Genomic DNA, 8,927 nt, shown 5'->3' with positions numbered 1-8,927 from the left:
GTGTCTGTTCAGGTCCTTGGCCCATTTGTTGATTGGGTTATTTGTTATCTTATTGTTTAATTTTTTGAGTTCTTTGTATATTCTGGATATTAGGGCTCTATCTGAAGTGTGAGGGGTAAAAATTTGTTCCCAGGATGTAGGCTCCCTATTTACCTCTCTTATTGTTTCTCTTGCTGAGAAAAAAACTTTTTAGTTTAAGTAAGTCCCATTTGTTTATTCTTGTTATTAACTCTTGGGCTATGGGCATCCTATTAAGGAATTTGGAGCCCGACCCCACAATATGTAGATCGGAGCCAACTTTTTCTTCTATCAGGCGCAGAGTCTCTGATTTGATATCAAGCAGAGCCCAAATTCTTAAACACAGCACTATAATGCTATAATGACCTATCACTCAGATAGAAGTCATTACAGTAGCCCTATTAGGCTGACCCAAGAAGCAATGGTCCTATCCTCATCTGGGTTAAAGGTCCAGTTCAACTCTGGGACTTTGGTCCTTAGCATTCTCACATTTGAAATGGAGTTAATAAAAATCTACTTCAGAGGGTTTGTGTGAAGGATCAGATGAGTAAATGCAGAAAGTGTTTGGCACAGAGTGAATAGTACATAATAAATAGTAGCTGTCAGCCATAAATTCCATGCCATGTGCTGCTTCTGTTCTGGTGATGCTCCTGTTGCCCTCTAGGGGTCACTCAAGCCTCCACTTCCTGCCTATGACACTATCTAGTTGACGGTGATACTCGATCTGACTATACCTTCAAATCTCCTAGGGACAAATGCATATATAGTGCATATATACACATATGTACAGGGGCCTGGACATTAGTTTTTGAAAGCCTCCCAAGTGACTCTGATGTTCAGCAGGGTTGAAAGTCATTGCAAATAAAGAACTGTTAGGTAGAGCCAGGGCCAAGCCCTTTTTAGAGTAGATGCCTAGATAATGGATGTTCACGGGAAGAAGTTCAAAGTTCTAGTGATAAGAGTTCCAGGTTTGGATTCTGTTCTTTGGGATCTTTATTGTAGATTCTCCCTCTTTTTAGAAACCCTCTTCTGGTTTATGATTAAAAGTACTAGCCAAACTCTGGCCGCTGGCCTCTGAGCTTGACTCTGACCCTAGTGGCCGGAGGAGATTCCCTACAAGTGAGGCCCTGATTGCTACTGGGACATATCCTCTCCCCCGCCTACAACCGGCGCAGTTTTCAGACAGCTGTGGTTACAGACTGTGGCGGAACATGATGCTGTCCCTTCTTCCCCACCGTTGACCCTCCACAGCAGCCCCGGCAGACAGAGCAGATGTCCCACTTCACCCCAAGAACATGACAAGGACCAGCTTGGTCTCGCTTCAAGTAAAGTCCCCTTTAAAATGTGGACTGAAACAAGACTCCTGGCCGCAGGGTCTCTGTCCCCCCCCAATTTTTTTTAAATAAAATGCCTATTAGATTGTGTTGATGACTATTTCTAGCTAATTACAGAGTCACAATTGCAATCCGGTCCTTGCCTTGTCAGTTGCTGCCTTGGTGGCAAGTCGGGTTCAAAAATTCCCTCTCCTGCTCCCTCTCCAGGTTCCCGGGTTCCTCATTCATTATTTCCCCTGGGCTATGAAAGACCCCCAGAGAAAAGCACACTCACGATCCTGAGCGGGGAATCCAAACAGTTAGTAAATGATCTGGATGCAAATAAGACCCTCACCTCTTTCTTATTCAGAAGAGGTGAAATGTCCCCACTTACCCACTTGTCACCCGAAGGGGGCTGAGCGCAGATTCGCCAAACTTGGCAGCATTTCACTCCGAGACAGAAAACAAACATGATGAATTTCTCCTCCAGAGATAATTTTGGTGATGTGTATAGGCCACGGAAAATGAGGATGTTATGACTTTAGTGCTGTGATAATATATGGCAGTAATTATATTAACAAGGGAAATTACATCCCTCTTCAGCAATTTCAGCTCCTACCACCCACATGAATAGTGGGTAGCTGCAAAGATGCTGAAACGGTGCTAGTAAAACAGGGGGAACAATATTTGCTGAATTTAGAACCTACCTTAATCACTTTTTTAAAATGCATTGAGCTCCTACTATGCACCAGGCACCATGTGAGCACAGTGGGGAGCAAGAGGATGAATCCAACAGGGCCCCCAACCTTCAGGTGCTTACTGTGTAATCATGGAAATGACGGGAATCTCTATACTACCCGGTAGGAAGGAGGCCAGGGGAAAGGTCCAGAGAGAGTTCTATGAGGACTAAGGAAGGGAGGCCGATCACTTCTAGAGGAAACCAGTTTGCAGCTCTGTCTGGCCCAGAAAGCAATCAGGCACCCAGGAGGTGACGAATAAGCAGCACTCCACAGTCCTCCAGCTTCCAGAAAAGCTGCAGACAATTAACACTGGAAATGCTGCCCACTGACCTGGCCCCAGAGACAATCCACCAGAATGCTCCATAGCTGGATGGCCATGAAAGCAAATCTCATATTCTGTAACTTCAGAAATACCTTCTGAGAATCTTTTTGACAAGAACTTATTAATGTGTGGATTAATGGACTGTAAATAGGGATTAAATGCATGAACAAAACTCCATGATTCATTCTGAAGTTTTACTGGAACCAAATTTCAGATACTTGTTCTGCTCATATGTGTGTGTGTGTGTGTGTGTGTGTGTGTGTGTGTCATTGCTTAGCCAATGCATTTAAGCAACTGAAATGAAGGAAAGGTTAAAAATTATAAAACTATCATGATTTACAAGGAGGTTGATTGCCTAGAAACCTAAAAAAATCAAAAACCCTGGGCTTGGCACATGGTAGGCAAACGTTCTATCACTGAGCTACATCCCCAACCCTTTTTATTTTATTTCAAGACAGGGTCTTGCTAAATTGCCCAGCCTGGCCTCAAATTTGTGATCTCCCTGCCTGAGACTCCCAAGGAGCTGGAACAACAAGTGTACGCCACTGTGCCTACCTGATTCTGCTCACTTTTACCACCTTGTTCAGCTTTTGTTCCGTTCTTTTCATGTGCAAGAAGATTTAAGGAATTCCAAGAGAAATAAGAAATGAGATATTCCCTAAAAGCGCTTGGAATCTCAAAGAGGAGAGAGACATATACAAATAATCATAAAGATGATCTGCTGTTCTATCAACATGGTCTGGTGGAATGAGTGTTTGGTGTGGAATCAGATATCATCGGGCTACATTCCTACTTTACAGCCTATCAGTTCTGAGACTTAAAAGAATTCTTGAGTCTATCTAGATTAATCAACTTTTCTCTATCTGTAAGATGTTCACATCATAGGGCTATGATTAACGATATTACATCATGGAAGCATTTTGTCTAATCTCTACGAATGTCTAATGAATCTGTTGAATAAATCAGGAAATGGAATTATCATTAAAAAATATTTTAAAACATGTAGTTATCCTCAGAGAGACCATCTTGCAGTTGGAGGGACTAGGAAGGCTCCATTGGGAAGGAATCGTTTGGACAGGACCTCAAAGAACAGCTAAGGACTGGTCAGCATACCGTCCACCTTGGCTTGGGGAGATGAGTTGATCAGGGCTGTGCTGAGAGATGACATTGGGTTTTTAGAAGGCTAAAAATTTTGTAGGGCAACATACTTGGCCAACTGATTTCACTCTCAGAAAATCGGGCATTTAATTTATATGTACTCCCATGGAATCCAAACGTTCATTGGTACCCAGGGTAAAGAACACTGGAAAAGGCAAAGAAGAGAAATTCTCCCAGTATGCAGAAAAGGGAAAGCTTCAAAAGGCTAGTGTAACATTTATGCCATAATATTTTTTTAAAAATCCAAACGAAAGACTAATCCTTCCTACAGATACTGATGCAAAAATTCTATAACACATCGAGAAACAGAACTCAGAAAGTATCAGAGGAATAAAACATCAGAACTAAATGGATTTTGCCCTGGAATTACAAAGAATGCTAGGGTTAAATATTAGAAAATCTATTTATAAAATTCACTTTATTCAAGCAGATAAAAGGAGAATATTACCATCTCCACGGGTGCTAAAATGTCCTTTGATAAAATGCAATCTCTATTCCCAATTTTAAAAGAAAAAAAATTATGAAATATTAATAGATTTCTCATTAATATGATAAATATATAAACACATATCAATCCAAAAGTTAATATCACAATTAATAGAAAAATACTAGCACATTTTTATCAAAGTTAGAAACAAAATTTTGTTGTGCTATAATATTTCTTATTACCCTGGGGCACCTGCCTAGCCAATGCATTTAAGCAACTGAAATGAAGGAAAGGTTAAAAATTATAAAACTACCATGATTTGCAAGTAGGTTGATTGCCTAGAAACCCCAAAAAATCAACTGAGAAATTGTTAAAAACACTAAGAGTATTTGATAAGGTAGTGCTAAAAAGAAAAAAGTAATGTATGAAATCAATAGCCTTCATGCACACACATAACTATTAGAAGAAAAAAATGAAAGACCTTTATTTACAAAAGCATATATACACACACACACATATATATATATATGAACCTTACATGCCTATGTATGAACCTTATAAGAAATATGCAGGAGCTACACAAAATAACTAAAAAGTTCAACAAGAAATTATGTAAGCTAATGGAAAAGAATACCACATTCTTAAAGTCTTAGCATCACAGGAATAATTCTCATTTAAATTAATTTAAAAGTTTATACAAACCAAAAAATCTATCAAGGAATTTTTTTGGAACTAAACTGATTTAAAGTTCAAAGGGAAAAAGAAGGAAGAATACTAGGAAATTCTGGCAGAAAATAAAATTATGATGTGAGATTAGCCTTACCAAATATGAAAATGTAAAATAAAACTGTATGAATTAAATAGCATGGTACAAACACATAATATGAATATCCAAATAAACAAAATGAACAGACAAAAAAAGACCTGAAAAAATGCATATTCAAATTAATATATACTAAAGATATTTCAAATGAGTGGGAAAAGATAAAATATTCAATAAATACTATTAGGACAACAAAATATCCATCAGAGAAAAACACTACATTTTTCCATCACAATTTTTTCACAAAAATACACCCCAAATTAGATCAAATATTTTAAAGTAAAATGTAAATTAAAGAAATTACATGTAAGAATTAAATAGATAACATTAAAGAATTAGAAGGCCGGGCATGGTGGTACATGCCTATAATCCCAGTGGCTTGGGAGGCTGAGGAAGGAGGTTCATATTCAAATGGAGAAAGCCTTTCTAAGTATTACTTTTTAAAAACTTTAGAATTCAAAAATACATGATTAAAAATTTGACTCAGGCTGGGCGGAGTAACACACATCTGTAATCCCAGGGGCTCATGAAACTGAGGCAGGCGGATCACAACTTCAAAGCCAATCTCAGCAACTTAGCCAGGCCCTTAGCAACTCAGTGATACCCTGTCTGTAAATAAAATATTAAAAAGGGCTGGGGATGTGGCTCAGTGATTAAGTGCACCTGGATTCAATCCCCAGTACAAAAAAAAATTGTCTACATTTAAAAAAAAAATCTGGAAAAAAATATAAAAATGGGCAAAAGATATGAATAGTTTACCAGATGGAGAATACTAAAAAATGAAAATATATGAAAAATTGTTTATTTTACCCATGATAAGAGAAATGTAAACTAAACAAAATATCCTTTTTCACCTGACAGATGGACAAAGATCTAGACTGTTTGATAAGATACTATTAACAAGGATGTGGGCAACAGTTTTTCTCTTCATTTCTATTGAGATTGTAAATTGCCACAGACACTCAAGAGAACAATTTGGTAATATCTATTAAAAATTAAAATGTCTATACCCTTTGATACAATAGAGTTTCAAGGGAATTCATCCTGCATACACTATTCATAAAAATGTGCACATTCAGAGTTACTCCCTACAGTATGACATGGGCAAAAGAGGTCCCTTTTGACTGATTAAGAGGGTCCTATTTCTGACACACAAAATTAATTTACTGAAGAGCAGGAAGGCATCTTTGTCATAGAGGATCTGCCACTCAGCACAATTCAGTGCAAATTTAATCCTAAACATACATTCACATGCCTAATATTACTCAGTTCCCATGGAAAAATAACTTCTCATTTTTTTGACCTATAGCTTCAAAATAAAAGACAACTCTGTCCAAATACTGTGGAAATTTGTGGGTTGGGCCACTGCAGGTCAGCAAAGACCACTGCTTCTAACAGCAGGAAAGATGTAAGCTACCAAAGGTTTTTGTAAGAGCAAAGGCAAATGCACCAGCTTGGCTGAGTTTCCCGCTGGGTAGCAGGGATGCAGTAGATTCTTGCATTCTTTCTTTACAATGAAGCTGATCAAACATTTTATTGCTTTTTGGTTTGGGTTTTTTTTTTTTTTTAGTGTTCAAAGTATGATGGTCTCCATCCGAAGTTGCTGAATAATGGTTGAGGAACATTATTCAAAATAAACAATTAATATTACTTCTATATTACTCCTAATTGTAACATGACATGATTCCTTCTAATTTGGCCGCTGGATGGATATTGACCCCAGAACTGAACAGCTTTACAATTATATGAAGTTATATTTCATCTCAATTAAGATATTTTAGTAATATAAAAGTATTCCTTAATATTTTAATTAAATATTAAATGAGGCTTAATTAAATTTCAAATAAAAATATGTAAGAAACAGCTAATTTTAATTTTTTATATTCAATCCATTAAATTTTTCCCCTTGCCTTTATACTTAGATTGTTCTTTTAAAAAAAAAAAAAAAACAACTTTTTTTTAGAGAGAGAGAGAGAGAGAATTTTTAAATATTTATTTTTTTAGTTTTTGGCGGACACAACATCTTTGTTTGTATGTGGTGCTGAGGATTGAACCTGGGCCACATGCATGCCAGGCGAGCGTGCTACCACTTGAGCCACACCCCCAGCCCCAAGAAAAACAACTTTTTGAAGACATATAAAAGTTAATTTTAATTAATCAATGGTTTACACTTATATTAATTTACAATTTAATAAAAATTTATGCAGTTTGTACACTTTAGATACAATTATATTTGTTACCTGAAATCATTACTGTAGTGGAATACAATTAAATAAAAATCTTGACTACAGTAACATAAGTAATTTTGCTAAAAATAAAGATAGTAAAAATAAATTTTACAGCATATATATAACAAATTATGAATTATATGCTTTACTTTATTATTAATCCAAATATTGAAAGTTTATTACCAGAAGTACCAAGACATGTGCAATAATAATTAAATTCAGTCTTTAATACTTTCCTAATTTTCAGTTATGTTTTTTAAAAAACATAGCTTTATGCCCATTTTTCCATTTCATGCTATATAAATATATTTGTCAGGGTAAAGAAGTAGTACAGACTTTTGTTAACAGTTTATGAGCTTGATTTATAACTTTTAAATTGTTAGCCATATTATGTGGGAAGCCATGTGCACCCTTCCCCTGAGCCCCACAGTCGTTACAGCAGGGTAAGTGTGTACAGCACCGGGTATAACAGACAAAATTCTGCCAGATCTTACATGTCCATTGACATGGCCCTGGTTCAATACACTATGTGTAAAAACTTTTGTCTTAATTTTGGCTGCTATAAAAATACCATAAACTGAGTAGCTTAAACAACATTTATTTCTTACAGTTCCTGAGGCTGGGAAGTCAGAGATCAAGAGGTCCGGGGAGGGCCCTCTTCCAGGTTTACCAATGTCCATCTTCAGCTTGTAACCTCACATAGCAGAGAACAGAGCAAGAGCAACTTCTCAGTCTCTCAAGAGGGCACTAACCCCACTGGTGAGGGCTCCATCCTCATGACCTGATTGCCTCCCCAAGACCTCCTCTTTTCATCACATTGAGGGTTAGGATTTCTTATGTATGTGTATGTGAATGTATGTATGGCCCTTTATACTGAATCACATTCTATCATACACATGGTGTGGTTCATTCAAGGTAAATAAAGAAAATATTTATTATCTGTAATTGATAGATTAAAATCCTGTAGAAATTTATGCAACTGGTGCTACATTTTGTTCATACTCCACAACCCACACAGCTGTTATAAAAACTTCTTCATGGTTGATTGTTTACATTACTCTGGGGAAGACAGCTCTGCTCTGTGGAAAAGATGGTAGAGTCACTTCTCCAAATTAATGGTGGCCTCCATTAATGTCATGCATCCACCAGAGTTGAGTTCAGGGCCAGTTTCAGACTCACACTTTTTGGAGAGAAAGAGATAATATATTTTGCCTTCTCTATCATTTATTTTCTCATCTCCTGTACTTTGTAATAAACTGTTACATAATTGGAATAAAATGTAATAGGTTTGCCTGAATTTTTTTTCTTTTAGGTGATGAAACATAACCAAGAAGAAAAAAAAAACTTTTCCTTGCTTTTAATTTTTTTTCTTTTTAATCCTCTTTCCTATGCCTTTTGATTAAGACTTCTTTTAAGATCGAATTATCACATTTTTCTTAATTCCACAATCTTTTCAACTCTCCCCCTTTATTACTGTGCTTTTGTATCCTTTTATTTTCCAAGTCCCTTTCACGTTTCCTCCCCTTTGTTTTATTTCCATGGGAGCTTTTATTGTCATCTTACTCTTTATTTTTAGGCCTGACCTACCAGCAAGGAAATGAAAAGGGAAAATACAGCAGTGTCACCACCGTGGAGGTGGCAGACAGGTGCAAAAGAGGAAAACATTTGAAAAGAGAAAGACTGGGGCTAGGACTGGATTTTTTTTTTTTTGTCTGCAAGGTATAATACTTTGCAAGATGAAAAATAATGACATTTACACAGGCACCTATATGAAAATGTGGCTTGCCAAATGTGGAAACCCTGAGAAGAGAGTTTCCTTTAATTAGAATCTTGGTTCAATGTCCAAAGGACTGAGCCAAATTTACTTTGAAGGCATGAGCACGAGTGTTACCCTGTAG

This window comes from Marmota marmota, unplaced genomic scaffold (genome assembly GCF_001458135.2).
Source record: "Marmota marmota marmota unplaced genomic scaffold, marMar, whole genome shotgun sequence".
Taxonomy (NCBI): Eukaryota; Metazoa; Chordata; class Mammalia; order Rodentia; family Sciuridae; genus Marmota; species Marmota marmota.
Note: the sequence above shows the minus strand (reverse complement) of the source record.